The sequence below is a fragment of the Apium graveolens genome, chromosome 9 (genome assembly GCF_009905375.1).
Source record: "Apium graveolens cultivar Ventura chromosome 9, ASM990537v1, whole genome shotgun sequence".
In the NCBI taxonomy this organism is placed as follows: domain Eukaryota; kingdom Viridiplantae; phylum Streptophyta; class Magnoliopsida; order Apiales; family Apiaceae; genus Apium; species Apium graveolens.
The window spans coordinates 193,416,631-193,433,646 of NC_133655.1; the positions used below are offsets into that span (position 1 = coordinate 193,416,631).

The 17,016-nt window shown below is 35.2% G+C and overlaps 1 pseudogene; it reads left to right on the forward strand.

Annotated features, from left to right (window-relative positions):
* Positions 1–9,481: 9,481 nt before the first annotated feature.
* On the forward strand, positions 9,482–11,234 carry LOC141685808 (kinesin-like protein NACK1; annotated as a pseudogene).
* Positions 11,235–17,016: the final 5,782 nt, after the last annotated feature.

Genomic DNA, 17,016 nt, shown 5'->3' on the forward strand with positions numbered 1-17,016 from the left:
GTATTAAAGTCTAGATCTAGGTTAATGACTATTTGCGCTCTAATAAAATGACGAAAGTAGGACGAGTTGCATTGGATGATTATTCATTTTTGCGTATTTAACAAAGTGACGTTAAGTACAATTAAAGTTGTTGGATATATTTGAGATGTCATGTCTAATATGTTTTGTGTTTAGTTTTCAGATCTTAACTAACAGGGAATATCAGTTCTTACTGGAATCAGGACTTACTGGAAGTCAAGACTTAAGGATATCAGGACTTAGATTATCAGAAGATAATATCAGAAGATGGATATCTGAACATAAGTACTAGAGGACTAACAGTTAAGGAAGGAAGCTGATTTACTTGAAAGAAGATCGAAACTAATATGAAATAAGATATGCATGGAAAGAGTTGGAGGACTAGAAGAATTATATAAGATATCTGGTTGATATATTTTAGGAGACAGAATTGTATTCCATATCAACTAGAAGTTATCTTGTAATTGTATGTCTATATAAACACAGACATAGGTTTACTCTATAAGAGTTACGATCACCGAGAAGATAATATATTGTAACCTAGCAGCTCTCGTGATATTTATTCATCACTGAGAGAGAACAGTTCCATTGTAACAGAGTTTATTATATCGAATACATCTGTTTTTTGTTACTTGTGCTTTAAATCGATTTGATTGTATTCTACACTGTATTCAATCCCCTTCTACAGTGTTGTGTGACCTAAAAAGTGGTATCAGAGCCTATTCATTAACACACATACAACAAAGATCCAAAAAAATCATGTCTGAAGAAGCATAAAATTCAACCAAGCCCGCCAAAACTGAAGAAACTCCAAAGACTCAAACCCATAGTCGATATGAGACTATCAGGGTTCCCATGCTGAGACCGTCTGAATATCCCATATGGAAAGTGAAAATTGCTATATTTTTGGAAGCTATAGATCCAGAATACCTTGACAGAATTAATTAAGGACCGCATAAGCCAAACAACTCTCTGTTGTAGTTACAGATCAGCCATCAAAGACCATACCAAAGGAGAAAAGTGAATACACAGCTGAAGATATCTCATCTACTTCCAAGGATGCAAAGGTAAGGCATTTGCTGCATAGTGCCATTGATATTGTCATGTCAAATAGGGTAATTCAATGCAAGACTGCAAAGGAGGTATGGGATGCTTTGGAGACAAGGTGTTAGGGAACTGATGCAATCAAGAAAAACAGGAGGACTATACTCACTCAAGAGTATGAGCACTTTGACTCAAAAAGTGATGAGTCATTAACTGACTTATATGACAAGTTTGTCAAACTCTTGAATGATCTATCACTGGTGGACAAGGAATATGACATTGAAGATTCAAATCTGAAATTCCTTTTAGCTCTTCCTGAAAGTTGGGATTTGAAAGCTACTATTATAAGAGATAACTATGCTCTTGATGAAACTACTATTGATGAAATTTATGGAATGCTCAAGACTTATGAACTTGAGATGGATCAAAGAAGCAAGAGACATGGGAGAAAGTCAAGAACAGTTGCTCTTAATGCTGAGGAGGAATCCCCTAAAGTGGTTGTCTCAAAGAAAGGAAAAGGAAAGGCTCTCATCATAAAGTCTGATTCAGAATCATCAAGTTCTGATAATGATGATTCAGAAACTGAAAGTCTACCTGAAGTAGATGATGATGAAGAGATGATGAAGTTATGTGCTCTTATGGTGAAGGGTATCACAAAGATAGCCTACAGGAAATTCAGAAGAGGAAAAAAATTTTCCAGGAAAGGTAGAAGTTCTGATAAGAAGGGCTTCTGGAAAACCTGAAGGCAAAGGAGGAAAGTCTGACAGAGGAGATTACTCAAATGTCAAATGCTACAACTGTGGTGAGAAAGGCCACATATCTCCTGAATGCAAGAAAGGATAGAGTGACAAAGACAAGGCTCTTGTCATAAAGAAGAAAAGCTGGTCAGATACCTCAGATTCTGAAGATGAGGAGAACTATGCCTTGATGGCAAATACTAATAGCAGTTCTGATGCTGATGAGTTAAAGGTACCTCAAACAACTTATGCCTTTCATACTGATGATATTACTGAGTTGAGATTATATCTTAAAACCATGTTTATTAGCTATAGAGATCAAACTTTAACATGTGAAATATTAACTTCTGAAAATCTTGCTTTTAAAAAAAGGAATGATTATTTAGAAAAAGAGTTAGTTATGTTCTATCAAACTCAGAAGGATAGAGTTGATGCCTTCTATGTTAGAGATGAAGTGCTAAAAATGAATAAATCTCTAAAAACTGAGTTAGAAAAGGAGAGAGAGATTATCAGGACTTGGACTCACTCTGGCAGAGCAACTCAGAATATACTAAGTAGTGGAAACTGGAAAGAGGGCTTAGGTTATGGAGATGAGAAAAGTGAAAAAGGAACTGAACAAGTTAAGCCAATTATTGTTAAACAGACTACTAAGCCAAAGGTAAATCCTGTTAAATTTGTAGCTAAAACTGTAAAGTCTAATTCTGAAAAGATGAAAGATATTGAGACATAAGTGATAGCAGAGTCAACTTCTGACAAATTAGAACAGGATAAACCAACTGAAGTTAACATAGGCTTAATGACAAAGAAGCAGCTTAAAGATAAGCTGAAAGAGATTACCAGTGTAAATAAGGTAAAGGCAGCTAGGAAAAATAGGAATGGAAAGGAAGGAGTGAATAAAAGTAACAATTATATGCCTGTTCCTAATGCTCCTAGAAAGAAATGATATAACAGTGAAAACTCTAACCATCTGGCTTCTTTTTACAGGAAGAATAAGAATATAAACTCCTTACCTTCTAAGTCAGGAGTTAAGAGTCAGTCTGTTAGGTTTAAGCCACAAAATCCTTGTTTTCATTGTGGTAGTGTGTGGCATTCCATTTATACTTGTAAGGAATATCATAGTTTGTACTATGATTATTATCAGATAAAACCTTCTTTGAAGAAAGTTACTTTAATTCCTTCTAGTGCAAAGTATAATGTAAAGTCTGATACTGTTAATACTGATAAGAAAAATATTAGCATAAACTCTGATGTTAAATCCGCTGCAAATGTTAACAAACTTAAAAAGGCCAAAGGATCCAAGCAAGTCTGGGTCCTTAAAACAAACCTTTAGTGGTCTTTGTGATTGCAGGGCAACAGGAAGAACATCCTAGTTCTGGACAGTGGATGTTCAGGACATATGACTGGAAATAAAGCCCTGCTATCAAACTTTGTGGAGAAAGCTGGCTTAAAAGTTTCTTATGGAGATGACAATATTGGGAAAACTCTGGGATATGGCAAGATCAATCTTGGGAATGTCATCATTGAATCAGTAGCTCTTGTCTCAAGACTTAAACACAATTTGTTGAGTACAAGTCAAATCTGTGACAGAGGTTATCATGTGGATTTCTTTGAAGAACACTGTGAAGTATTAAGTAATTCAACAGGCAAAGTGGTTCTGAAAGGATTCAGGCATGGTAATATTTATGAAGCCAGACTTTCAACAAGTACTGATGGTTCTGCAATCTTTCTGTTGAGTAGAGCATAATTGAAGAAAGCTGGAATTGGCACAAGAAACTCTCTCATTTAAATTTCAACAATATAAATGAGCTTGTAAAGAAAGATCTTGTGAGAGGACTACCAAAAATAGTATTTGCTCCTGATGGCCTTTATGATTCATGTCAGAAGGCAAAACAAAGAAAATCTTCTGTCAAAAGCAAAACCGAGTCATCAATTCTTGAGCCTTATCACCTACCGCATGTTGATCTATTTGGACCAGTCAATGTCATGTCTATTGCAAAGAAAAAATATGCTATGGTTATAGTGGATGAGTTTACAAGGGACACATAGGTGTAATTCTTGCACAAAAAGACTGAAACTGCATCTACCCTAACTGATCATGTCAGACAGCTGGATAAATTGATCATAGATTCTGTTAAAATCATAAGGAGTAATAATGGCACTGAGTTCAAGAATTCAGTCATGGAAGAGTTCTGCAAAGATCATGGAATCCAACGGGAATTTTCTGCACCTGGAACTCTACAGCAAAATGGAGTTGTAGAAAGAACAGGACTCTCATTGAAGCTGCACGAATAATGCTTGATGAAGCAAAGCTACCAACCTATTTTTGGGCTGAAGCTGTGCAGACTGCTTGTTTTACACAAAATGCTACACTTATAAACAAGCATGGAAAAACACCATATGAGATGGTGAAGAAAAAGAAGCCGAATCTGAAATACTTTCATGTATTTGGTTGTAAATGTTTTGTTCTTAAGACTCATACTGAGCAGCTGTCAAAATTTGATCTAAAAGCTGATGAAGGAATTTTTGTTGGATATCCACTTTTCATAAAAGCCTTCAGAGTCTACAAATTAAGAACAAGAGTTGTCATGGAATCTATCAATGTCTCTTTTGATGATAAGAAGATTACTTGACTTGAAGATTTTAATGATCATGATCAGCTGATATTTGAGAATGAAGATTTAAATTCTGATTCTGGAAATTCTGATGACATAAATACTGATCATGTATGTTCTAATGGATTAAGTACTGATGTCATTGAAAATGTGGTAACAACTCCAAAGGAAAATGAACCTGTCCAGGGGGAGCAAGCTGAAGAACCTACCACATCTCAAGACTCTCGAGAAGCATCAGAACCTGTCACTGGCTCTTCAAGTTCTGATTCATCTAGTTCTGATGAGCCAAATTCTGATAATTCTGGAAGCTCTAATTCTTCAACTCCTGAAAAATCAAATTCATATTCTGAAGTCTCGGAGAGCATAACTACAAGGGGAGCAGTAGAAAATGTTGATGGAGACAGCATGGATCATGGGGGAGGATCCAGTTCTAGAGATCAACTTCCATCTACAAGGAAGTGGACTAAAGCACATACACCTGATTTAATCATTGAAAATCCTGAAGCAGGTGTCATAACTAGAACTGCAACTTCAAATAAATGTCTCTATCATTCCTTTCTATCTCAGACTGAACCAAAGAAAGTGGAAGAAGCTCTTCAAGATGCTGATTGGGTGCGAGCAATGCAGGAAGAGATAAATGAATTTGAAAGAAATAAAGTCTGGACCCTAGTGCCAAGACCAAAGAACAGATCAGTTGTTGGTACAAAATGGGTGTTCAGAAACAAAACTGACAGTGATGGCATAATTACAACGAATAAAGCAAGACTGGTTGCTAAAGGTTACTCTCAGCAGGATGGTATTGATTATAATGAAACATTTGCACCAGTTGCTAGATTAGAAGCCATAAGGATCTTTTTGGCTTATGCTGCTCACAAGATGTTTAAAGTCTTTCAAATGGATGTGAAAAGTGCTTTTCTCAATGGAGAATTGGAAGAAGAGGTATATGTTAAAAAACCTCCAGGCTTTGTAGATCCTAAATTTTCCAATCATGTCTACAGGCTTGACAAAGCACTTTATGGCCTTAAGCAAGCTCCAAGAGCATGGTATGAGACTTTAGCTCAATTCCCTCTGGAAAGTGGATTTCACAGAAGAACAATTGACAAGACTTTATTCTACCTCAACCTTGGAAAGGACTTACTTTTGGTACAGATATATGTTGATGATATCATATTTGGTTCTACTAATTCCAAACTGTGTGAGAAGTTTGCAAAGCTAATGCAGTCAAGATATCAAATGAGTATGATGGGAGAACTCAGCTATTTTCTGGGCCTTCAAGTTAAGCAAACTGAAGAAGGTACTTTTATCTGTCAATCCAAGTATACCGGAAATTTATTGAAGAAATTTGAAATGCAAGATTGTTCAACTGCATCCACTCCCATGGCCACTACAACCAAGTTAGATAAGAATATTGGTAAATCAGTAGATATTACTAAATACAGAGGTATGACTGGCTCATTACTTTATCTAACTGCAAGTAGACCCGATATCATGTATGCTACCTGTCTTTGTGCAAGATTTCAGGCTGATTCAAGAGAACCTCACTTATTAGTTGTGAAAAGAATTTTTAAGTACCTTAAGGGTACAGCTGATCTAGGATTATGGTATCCTAGGGAATCAGATTTTAAGTTAATTGGTTACTCAGATGCAGATTTTGCAGGATGCAAAATAGACAGGAAAAGCACTAGTGGAAGTTGCCAATTTCTTGGAGGCGGATTGGTTTCTTGGTTTAGCAAGAAACAAAAGTCAATTTCCACATCAACTGCAGAAGCAGAATATATTGCTGCAGGAAGCTGTTGTGCACAGAATCTTTGGATGAAGAATCAGTTACTGGATTATGGGTTAGAATTTTCTAAAATCCCTATTTACTGTGATATTCAAAGTGCTATTGCTATGACAGGTAATCCAGTTCAACACTCAATGACAAATCACATCATCATTAGGTACCATTTCATAAGGGAATATGTGGATGAAGGTACAGTGGAATTGCATTTTGTTCCAACAGATCAACAGCTAGCAGATATCTTCACAAAACCATTATGTGAAGCTACTTTTATAAGATTGGTAAATGAACTTGGAATGGTTTCAGGTTCTTTCTCTAAATCTGATTAGTTTTTGTTTTCATGCATCAGAGTTTATAATCAGTGTTTACATATTGTATTATCTATATGTAATCTGTGCTTAATCTGAAAAATGCATTTAATGCTGATTGTTATTTGATGTGGATTTAGTTACTCTGATAAGTGTTTTGATTATTTTGTGACTATTCAATCCAATGAGGATAACTGTGCTAGATGCTGACCTAGTAGTCTTACACTACGCCATAAGTGCACATAGGAAACGGTTTTTATCCAGCGTTGCACGAAAAGCGTTGCATTATCTACTAAATTTTCAGTTTATTGCAACACAGTGGTGAAAGCATTGCATTATATTAAAGCTACCATTGCTAATAACTGTTAGTGTTGCGCAGCATGCAACAGTAGAGGTCATAGCATTGAATTAGATATTTTTTTATTTAATAAATGCTGATGTGGAAAATAAATCTGAGGTAGCATGTTGGGGACCATGGGGTGCTGACGTGGCATGTTGACGTGTCATGCCACGTCAGCATTTTGGGCCCCCACATATGGGACCCCTGGTGACGTGACATGCTTACGTGGCATGCCACATCAGCATGCTGACGTGGCACCAGTGGGTCCAACATGTGGGGCCCAAAATGCTAACATGGCATGCTGACGTGGCACAAAATAGGTCCACTTGCTAACGTGGCAGCTGACGTGGCACTTCAGGCGTTGCATTTGCTTTCTAGTGTTGCGGTAGGTTATTTTCTTAAAATTTATTTGTTATATTCATGTTCTAATTTTTTTAAAATAATTTTTAATTAATCCAACCGTACGTATGTTGTTTCCTACTAATTTTAGAGATGTGTAATTTTTTTTTTTGAAAAATAAATTTTATATCACGTGCTTTTTTAATAATCAAACCTTAGTGCACACGGGTTCATATTACGTAGTCTTCCTCCGGGTGGTGATTCTATTTTTTTAAAATTTTTGTTCAACAATCCAACCGTACGGATGATGATACCTACTAATTTTAGAGATGGCTAAATGTTTTTTAAAAAATTTAGATTTTATATCATTTGTTTTTATGAAAGTCAAATTACGGTCAACACGGGTTCCTATAACCAAGTCTTGTCCCAAGTGATGATTCTATTTTTTTAAAATTTTTGTTCAATGATCCAACCATACGGATGATGATACCTACTAATTTTAGAGATGTCTAAATGTTTTTTTAAAAATTTAGATTTTATATCATGTATTTTTATAATTGTCAAATTACGGTCAACACGGGTTCCCATAACCAAGTCTTGTCCCGAGTGATGATTCTATTTTTTTAAAATTTTAGTTCAACGATCCAACCGTACGGATGATGATACCTACTAATTTTAGAGATGTCTAAATGTTTTTTAAAAAATTTAGATTTTATATCATGTGTTTTTATAATAGTCAAATTACGGTCAACACGGGTTCCTGTTACCTAGTATTGTCCCGAGTGATTATTCTATTTTTTTAAAATTCTTGTTCAATTATCCAACCATACAGATGATGATACCTACTAATTTTAAAAATGTGTAAATTTTTTAAAAAAATTTAGATTTTATAGCGTGTGTTTTTATAATAGTCAAATTACGGTCAACACGGGTGCCTCTAACCAAGTCTTGTCCCTAGTGGTGATTCTATTTTTTTAAAATTCTTGTTCAACAATCCAACCGTACAGATGATATTACCTACTAATTTTTTAGATGTGTAATTTTGTTATAAAATTTTAGATTTTATATCGCGTGTTTTTATAGTAGTCAAATTACGGTCAACACGGGTTCCTTGTAGATTGTTGTCTAGAATGATTTCTATTTTTTTAAAAATTCTTGTTCGGCAATTCAATTATATAAATAATTGTTCTGATTAATTTTATCATTGTCGTGTTATTTTGACATATATTTTACATTAGTTATGCAATTTTCTTATAATATTTAAAATTGTAAATATTTAATAAAAACCTGAAAAAATAATTAAATGATGTTGTGACACAGATCTGCACACTTTCCCAGGCCAAAATTGGGTGGCTATTTCAGGTTCAAAACCCTTTTCTATTCGGGTCAAACCCGACGCAGTACATCAGTTTTAATCTCGTCCGTAGATCTAACTGAGTGGGTGAATCTCGGTTGTTCTTTACTTAAATATATAAACCAAAATATCGACTACTTACATCATTTTCACACCAATCTCTCTGCAGTCTCTCTTCGTCTCTCTCGAACCCTCTGGCCACCGACCCTAAACCCTACCCTTTTTCAGCTTCGTTCTTCTTCATTTCTCACCGGAAAATCTTTCAAAACACTCAGATACTACTATTTCATGGATTTTCTCTTTGATTTTTAGTTACATTCGGGCTACTACCGGGTTTTATAAATCAAATCTCGATTTCGTCTCAAATTGTCAACATCGATCAATTGATGTTGAGACTACGAGCGAAATCTATATTGTTTTTAAAGCCTAAATCATTTTTAAAACTCTCGACTTTGTTCAAAAATCTCGAAATTGATTCGATTTCTTTTTCGATTTAAAAACCCTAGTTTTAAATTTGTTTGTTTTGATGATAAATCGGTTCGATTAAGCTTGAATTGCTTTGGTTGATTGATTCGAAGTCAATTTTGTCAAAACCCACAAATTTGTTTTGAAACCCTAGTTTTATCTCTATGAGTTTTGATTCGATATAACTGTCGTTTGAGTGTTCATTGCAGGAGAATGATGAAGCAGGTTCGATTGTGATTATTTGAAGATCATTCGCCATTGACAGTCGCCGATTTCAATATAGATTCTCGGCGCGTGGTTCGAATATGAGGTGCTCCTAGCTCCGACCTATGGGTTTTGGTAAGTCTCGAGAAGTTTTGAGGCCTCGAGCAAAGGTTCAAGGATGTGTGTGGCTTAATTTTGGCAAAAGATATGTAATGTTGCGATTTTTATGTATTTTATTCTCTGTACATTACGTTCTCTCTGTATGAGTATTCTGGTGAAGATGGTTTTGATTATTGTTGTTCTATTTGATGACATTAAAGTGATTTGTGTTGCTATTAAGTTTAAGTTATGGTTTGGTACTTATGCAGCTGAGGCCATTTTACTTGGGTTCCAGCACTATCTTGTGATGCTTGGCACTACAGTTCTCATTCCTACTACTCTGGTTCCACAAATGACCCAGAGTAAAATTTTGAACTCCACACAGAGGTTCTATTTCTCAAGAAGCATCTTGATGTTTAACGAACTACATATCAATTAATGAACAAAAACTGTTTTTGTAGTGTTGGAAAAAGAAGTGGTCATATTCCATATCGAGACTCAAAGCTCACACGCATATTACAGCACTCACTTGGAGGTAATGCACGCACTGCCATCATATGCACATTGAGTCCTGCGTCTACCCATGTGGAGCAATCCCGGAATACACTCTTCTTTGCTACTCGAGCCAAGAAAGTGACGACCAGACTTCACTCACAAGGAAGTAATATTGCAGAGCTTGAGGAGCAGCTTGAGAATGTTCAGAAGTCTATTGACAAACTGGTCATGTCTTTTCCAAGCAATGCAGAACAAGATTATAATGCTGAAACATCTTTGAAGACTAAAAATCATTCCAAAAAGAAAAAGTTGTTTCCTTTATCATTAAACAACACAACAAACCGGCAGAACTTCATAAAATCTCCATGTTTTCCATTATCATCTACAAGGCAAGTATTTGGGTCTGAGACGGAAAATAGAGCTCCAGAAAATAACGACAACTGTTCAAATGAAATTCCATTAGTTTCAGGAAAAGATGCTCCACTAAAGAGTGAGGATGGTGGTGATGTATCATCAAAGGAAGCTACTCCATATCGCCGAACAAGTTCTGTTAACATGAAGAAAATGCAAAAGGTGTTTCAAAATGCAACCGAAGAGAATGTTAGAAGTATTAGACAATATGTAACAGAACTCAAAGAACATGTTGCCAAGCTGCAATACCAAAAGCAATTACTTGTTTGCCAGGTGACTTGTCTTTTTTTCACATGTAGCTCCTTAATTATTCTGATTTGTTCATATTCATGTATATTAGAAAAGTGATTGATTCAACAATCTTCAACCAGGTGCTTGAGCTGGAGGCAAATGAAGCAGCAGGGTATGATTTGGATAATGATGAGACCATGACGCCTCAAGTACAAGTGGAGTCTCCTATATCATGGACTGTAACTTTCAAGGAACAAAGACAGCAGATCATTGAGCTGTGGGACGTTTGTTTTATCTCTATAATTCATAGGACTCAGTTCTACTTGTTATTTAAAGGTGACCCTTCTGACCAAATATACTTGGAAGCAGAGCTCAGGCGACTAAATTGGCTGCAACAGCATTTGGCTGAAATTGGTAACGCAACCCCAGCTCATACAGGAGATGAGCCCACAATCTCAATATCTTCAAGGTTTTCCCCTTTTTTGGTTCACTTAATTAATAAATTGTTGAGTATTGATTTCCAAAAAGTTACATATGCACAAGATATGTTTACTAATTGCTTCATTTTTCTATGTAGTCTTAAAGCATTGAGGCGCGAAAGAGAATTTCTTGCAAAGAGATTATCCGCTCTTCTGAGTATGGAAGAAAGAGAAGTTTTATACATAAAATGAGAAGTTTCGTTAGAAGGGAAGCAGAGGAGAATGCAGTTCATTAACAAGCTTTGGACAAATCCACATGATTCCAAGAATGAACAGGAGAGTGCTGACATAATTGCAAACCTTGTAGGTTTCCAGTGATCAAGAGGAAAATGGTACTACAGTCATTCAAGGCACTCAAGGCGCAACTTTTTAGTGACTTATTTCTTTGGTATCTTTGTTCATTTGAAGAAATATTTGATGTACTTTTGGTGTTTTAAATTTAGAATTGGGCGTATGTATTTTAGTATTTTTTGTATGTTTAAAACTTGTTGGATTCCCGATATGGCTGTTTTTGTTGGAGGCCACTTATGGCAGGTATATTATAAAAACAAACCAATTATGGCCAAATTTTTATGTTTTCCAGTGTTGCATATTCCATAGTATGATGTTGCATATTGCTTTTCACTGTGTTACATTTGATTATAATACTGTTGCAATTTAAAAAATGGTGTTGCATAATGTGGTATATACTGTTGCAATTGAATGAAAATAGTATTGCATATGCATCAAAATGGTGTTGCATAAACAATGTGGGCCCCACATATGACGTGGAAAAAGGGTCCCACTGCTGACGTGGCATTATGGGCCCCACATGCTGACGTGGCAGGATGGGACCCAGCAGACGTGGCGTGCATACGTGGCATGCTGATGTGGCTCTAGGGACCCCTATTATTGACGTGGCATCCGATGTGTTAGTTGCCACGTAGGACCAAGTGTACTATCCTGTCAGGTCTAATGCAACACTTTATGTTATTGCCAATAGGTGATTTACTTTTGCAAAATCCACCTGATGCAATACTTTCAAGTGTTGCACAAAATGTTGCATTAGGTGTCTACGACCACTTCCACATTAGCAACCCCCCTTTGTGTTGCCTATTACCTTATGCAACACCATTTGGGCCTTATGCAACTGTATAGTAGGGGTTGCCTATGTGCACTTATGTCGTAGTGTTAACATACTAGAAATCCCATGTTTGAATTAGTTGTTTATGTAGAAACTCATTAACACAAGCAGATTCTGATATTGAGCTTAGTCAAGTTTACTTTGTGTATCTTATTACTAAGTCACAAACTAGATTCCTGTTTCTTATCTGTCAAATTCCGATGTCAGTAAATCTTAAGAATGAACTAAGTGCCGATAAGCCTCACTTATCAAAAGAAAAGAAAAAGAAAAAAAAGTCAGGTACTCCTTTGAGATCTAGAGTAAAAATTATGGAAGGGAAGACCCAAGTGCATTGCTGGTATTAAGTAATATGCATTAGAAAATGCAAATTTTTTTTTCTTGGTGACTTTTCACACTCTATGATTACTGGAGAAATACTCTGATTACAGCATAAATTCTGATAAGCAGTCATGACTCACTTACACTGAGAAGCCACTATAAAAAGGAATTTCAAAAGATGCATAAAATGAGCACAAACAGTTGAGGTGGACTCTTGCAGAAATTTTTCTATAGTAGACATCATGACTGATGACATATTTTAAGCATTTTTCTTAGTTATGCCTTATTTCTAAGATGTACTGAAGTTGATCAGACTTTAATCTTTATCTGATATTTTTCTAAATGCACACACTTTCACTCCATATGAATGATGAAAATTACTGTGGTGATTAAGTTGTTTTTGACAAATAGTTAAGTGTCATTTGCATAAATTTTGAGGAAAAGTTCTGATGGAAGTTCTTATAATTAAACTCTGAAGAAAACAAGTCTGTATTTGTATGAAGAATCACAGAAAAAGATATTCACTTTTTGAGTACAGAAGCCATGTTCTAATGACTGTTAAGCTCTGATACTAAATCCTGATGGAATCCTTGATGCTTGCGTAACATTTTTCTTTACTTGACTTATTTATGACAATATCTGGAACAGTCATAGTTAAATCAGAATAATTTGGGTGAGTTAAAAACAGTCATAATCATTATGGGTTAGTGGTTATCGTGTATGTCTTGAAAAACTGCATGTGCACAGTTTTTGTTAATTATTTCCCGTTCCCATTAACTCTTGCTTTAGATCTTTTACTGACTGTTATTATTACACATCAGTCTAGGGAGTCGAGGGATCATTATTTTTACTTGTAATTGTTAACCAGTCCTCGCGTCCCTTGGTATTCTATTGGCTATTTAAACCGACTATTCATTCAGCCAAAACATCTTCCATTTTCTCACATGGTCATTCTCTTTTTATTCTTATCAACAAAAATGGTTTGTTTCAACCTGTTCCTGAACTATGAAACCTTCAATATCGAGTTGAGTTGTGATGATTGGCAATAGGAGTGACATGTCACTGCCATTCCTGAAGAGATCTGGAACTCCGTCAGCAATACGATGGACTATCACCTCCATCTTGATCATTTAGAAGAGGAAAGGAGAGAAGCTCTCCGTCAGCAAGAACGGATCATCCGTCTTGCAGTGCTCTTCATCAGCAGCAGAAGGAGCTAGTAGATAAGAATCTTAGACTAGGACTAAGGCTATTGATGTTAAGAATCTTAGAATAGGACTATCTTGTAATTTTTGCATGTCATTGATAAATTTCATGAAATGTACTCATCTGATATATTAATGAAATTTCCTTTAAATTGCAAGATTTGGTCTTTGTTTCTCAAATTATGTGATTGTGCATGTTTTAATTGCAACTTGTTAATCTTTAATTCATCATTTTTCACTTTATCTTGTGATGAATGTTTTGATTTAGTCATAGTCAATAATAAATTTTGATGATTTGAGGAAACAATTGAAGCACGAGTTCATGCATCTGAACCTGTGATAATTGAAGCTGAGAATGTTACTTCTAAGAAAGAGAAAGTAGCTCAAAGTTCTGATACTTTGAAAAGGAAATCTGTAAATTCTGATGTTGCTGAAGTAACTCCTTCATTGGCAAGGAGATTGAAGAAAATGAAGGCAAGGAGGTATTTGGCTAAGGCTATATCAGAAGATACTGAAGAAGCTGAGGAAGGGGATCAGGAATCTCTGATCTCACAAGAACCAATTATCATTGAAACCCTTCCAGCTCAAGTCAAAGACACTGCTAATGACACGGTTATTACCCCTCATGTCTCTCCTATTAAAGCTATAGATGATGCTAAAGAACAAACTAATATTTCTGAAATAGATATTCATAATTTGAATATACCTGATGTTCTTTATCTGAAAGCTCCATCTACATCAAAAACACCAGCTCTTAAGATAAATTCTGCTGATCAGAATTTAGATGATGTAATTCCTGAATCTCCAGTTGCTTCACACATTGTTGAGCTATCAGAACAACTTGAGTCTTCCTCAAGTTCTGATGACAGTGTTTCTGCTGGGCATCCAGTACCTATTCTGGGCAAGGAAGAATTGGTGAAAAAATTTGTTGAAAAGGAAGCACCTATTCCTTGGGAGGATACTCACTGAGTTGTTGAGTGGACCAAGAAGTGGAATGAATCAGATTTTATTCCATGTTCTAAAATTCTGACAGAGCATATTGCAAAAGCTGATGAGTTGCTCACAAATGCTGATTTCAAGACACAACTCAAGATCACAGCCCTGTCTACAAAACATCTTCATGGTCTACATACTGCTACTCATGAAAAGGTTGATACACTCAGAGAACAAGCTGACATGTAACACCCCCAGATCCGGGGTCGGGGATCCGGGTCGTCACGAGTTCTATTTCCCTTAATAACACCCAATCTTAATAATTACTCAACTACTCTGTACTGTGACCCCACAATAAACACACACACCACACGTTATAGTCTTAGAGATGAACATCCAAAAATAACCACAAGTCATTTTATTCCACAATTATCTGCCAATACACCTTAAAAGGTTTTCTGAATAAATTTACATTTCTTTGCCATTATTACAATTCATAAATATAAATAAATCTGGTCCATCAAAAGTTGAAAGCCTAGCCTATTGGTAGTTCCTACCTCAGCTACGGCGGCATCAATGCTTCTAGAAAACTGCGGAACGTCTCCTAATCGCTTGTGAATCGGGAGCTTGGTTCTGTTCATCTTTTCTATCTGTTGTTGTGTGATGAAAGAAGAAAGTAAGGGTGAGCAGCAAGCCCACCAAAATAATATGTATAATGATTAATAGTATATGAGCCTACTCATAATACTCATGAAAGTCTTGGTCAAAAGAAATGAACCAAGTTTGATATCTTAATGCGATGAAGTCGCAAAATATTCAGTATATATACATATATACTTTTCAAAATATTGGAAGTCCTCTTCCATGCATAATATACACAAAGTCCCAGTGTATAACTGTATAAAAAAAATATCGTTGCAAGGTGATCTCATATATCTAACCTTGTCTCAACGTTTTTCTGAAAATCTTTGTCATTCATAAGACAATTATTAATTAGATATAAGTTTAAAAGATGAAGTTACAAGATACCCCAAAATACTTATATCTTTCCCAAATACTACTTGAACTACCCCCTTCAAGTTATAATCAGTTTCAAAGGTTCATCACATAGATGAGACTACAAGACAAGATTTGAATAGATTCAATCTTTGAATATCATTATAAATAATGAAGTTACGAGATACTTCATTAAGACCTGATATATAAATATATTCATATATATCTCCCATACATTTCCTGAAAACCTCTGTCATGTAAAGTATGAACAGAGTTGCAATATCCAATGAATTTGGAAGGAAAAGAATTTTGGCATAAACCAGATATCTTGCTGATCAGGCAAAGATACCAATAAGTAACCTTTTCTACTAGTAGATGGATGAATCCCCCACCGGTCATCACCCTGGCCACATAAGGACCTTGTGCTGGACCGCCACCCGGCCTCTTACGCGTTGATGGACTGCCACCCAGCCACTTACACTTTGATAGACCGTACCCCGACCTGTCGCTTATGCCGACTCAATTAGATGGGCTTACTTCCCGAACATTGGGCAAGTAATCAATTCATTTATCAAAACAGCAACCTTGTTGCGAATATAAAATACACCATAGAGCCGGATCCCTCGGGTTTTGAGCGAATATTTAAATCCCCTTAAAAGGAAGATCTTAAATATAAAAATGAGTTTTGGGATCCGCTCTAACTTTTAAAAATCATTTTGAAGACTCGAAAACACTTTAAAGAGTGTTTGGAGTAAAACTGATTTAATGAAATAAATCAGTCCCGATATATTAGAAATATCTGAATATTATTATTTAAATAATATTCTCATAAAGAATTATCTTTATAAAAATAATTAAAGTAGAAGTATTAAAACTTATACTTGAAATAAACATTAAATAACCAAAGATATACTTATATGAAAGTATTATCTTTATTTGAATAATCGAAAATAAGTTTGATTATTAACACTTTATTCTCTAATGAAATAAAGAATATATTTCAGTAATAAGCGGAGTCATAATACCTCGAATGAATATTATAAATAATATGCATTAAATAAAATAAAGGAGTCATACATCCTCAAATGAATATCCAAGTAATATTCAATAATAATATAAACTGAGTCATAAGCCCTCGAATGAATATTCAAATAATATTCAAATAATAAAATAAACTGAGTCATAAGCCCTCGAATGAATATTCAAATAATATTCAAATAATAAAATAAACTGAGTCATAAGCCCTCGAATGAATATTCAAATAATATTCAAATAATAAAATAAAGGTATCGAATAAACCTTATTCGATCCATAGTTTTAAAAACTATATCCATATATATATATAAATAAATATATATATATAATATACTCAGGAACATCGACTCCCGGTTTAGAAATATGTTCACCTTTTATCCCCTATACTAAGGGTATACGCAACTACTTGCTTATTTCTAGCATAGGTATTATGCAACTATAAGCATTAAAATCAACAGATAGATAACCAGATTACGAAACAGACATGCATATA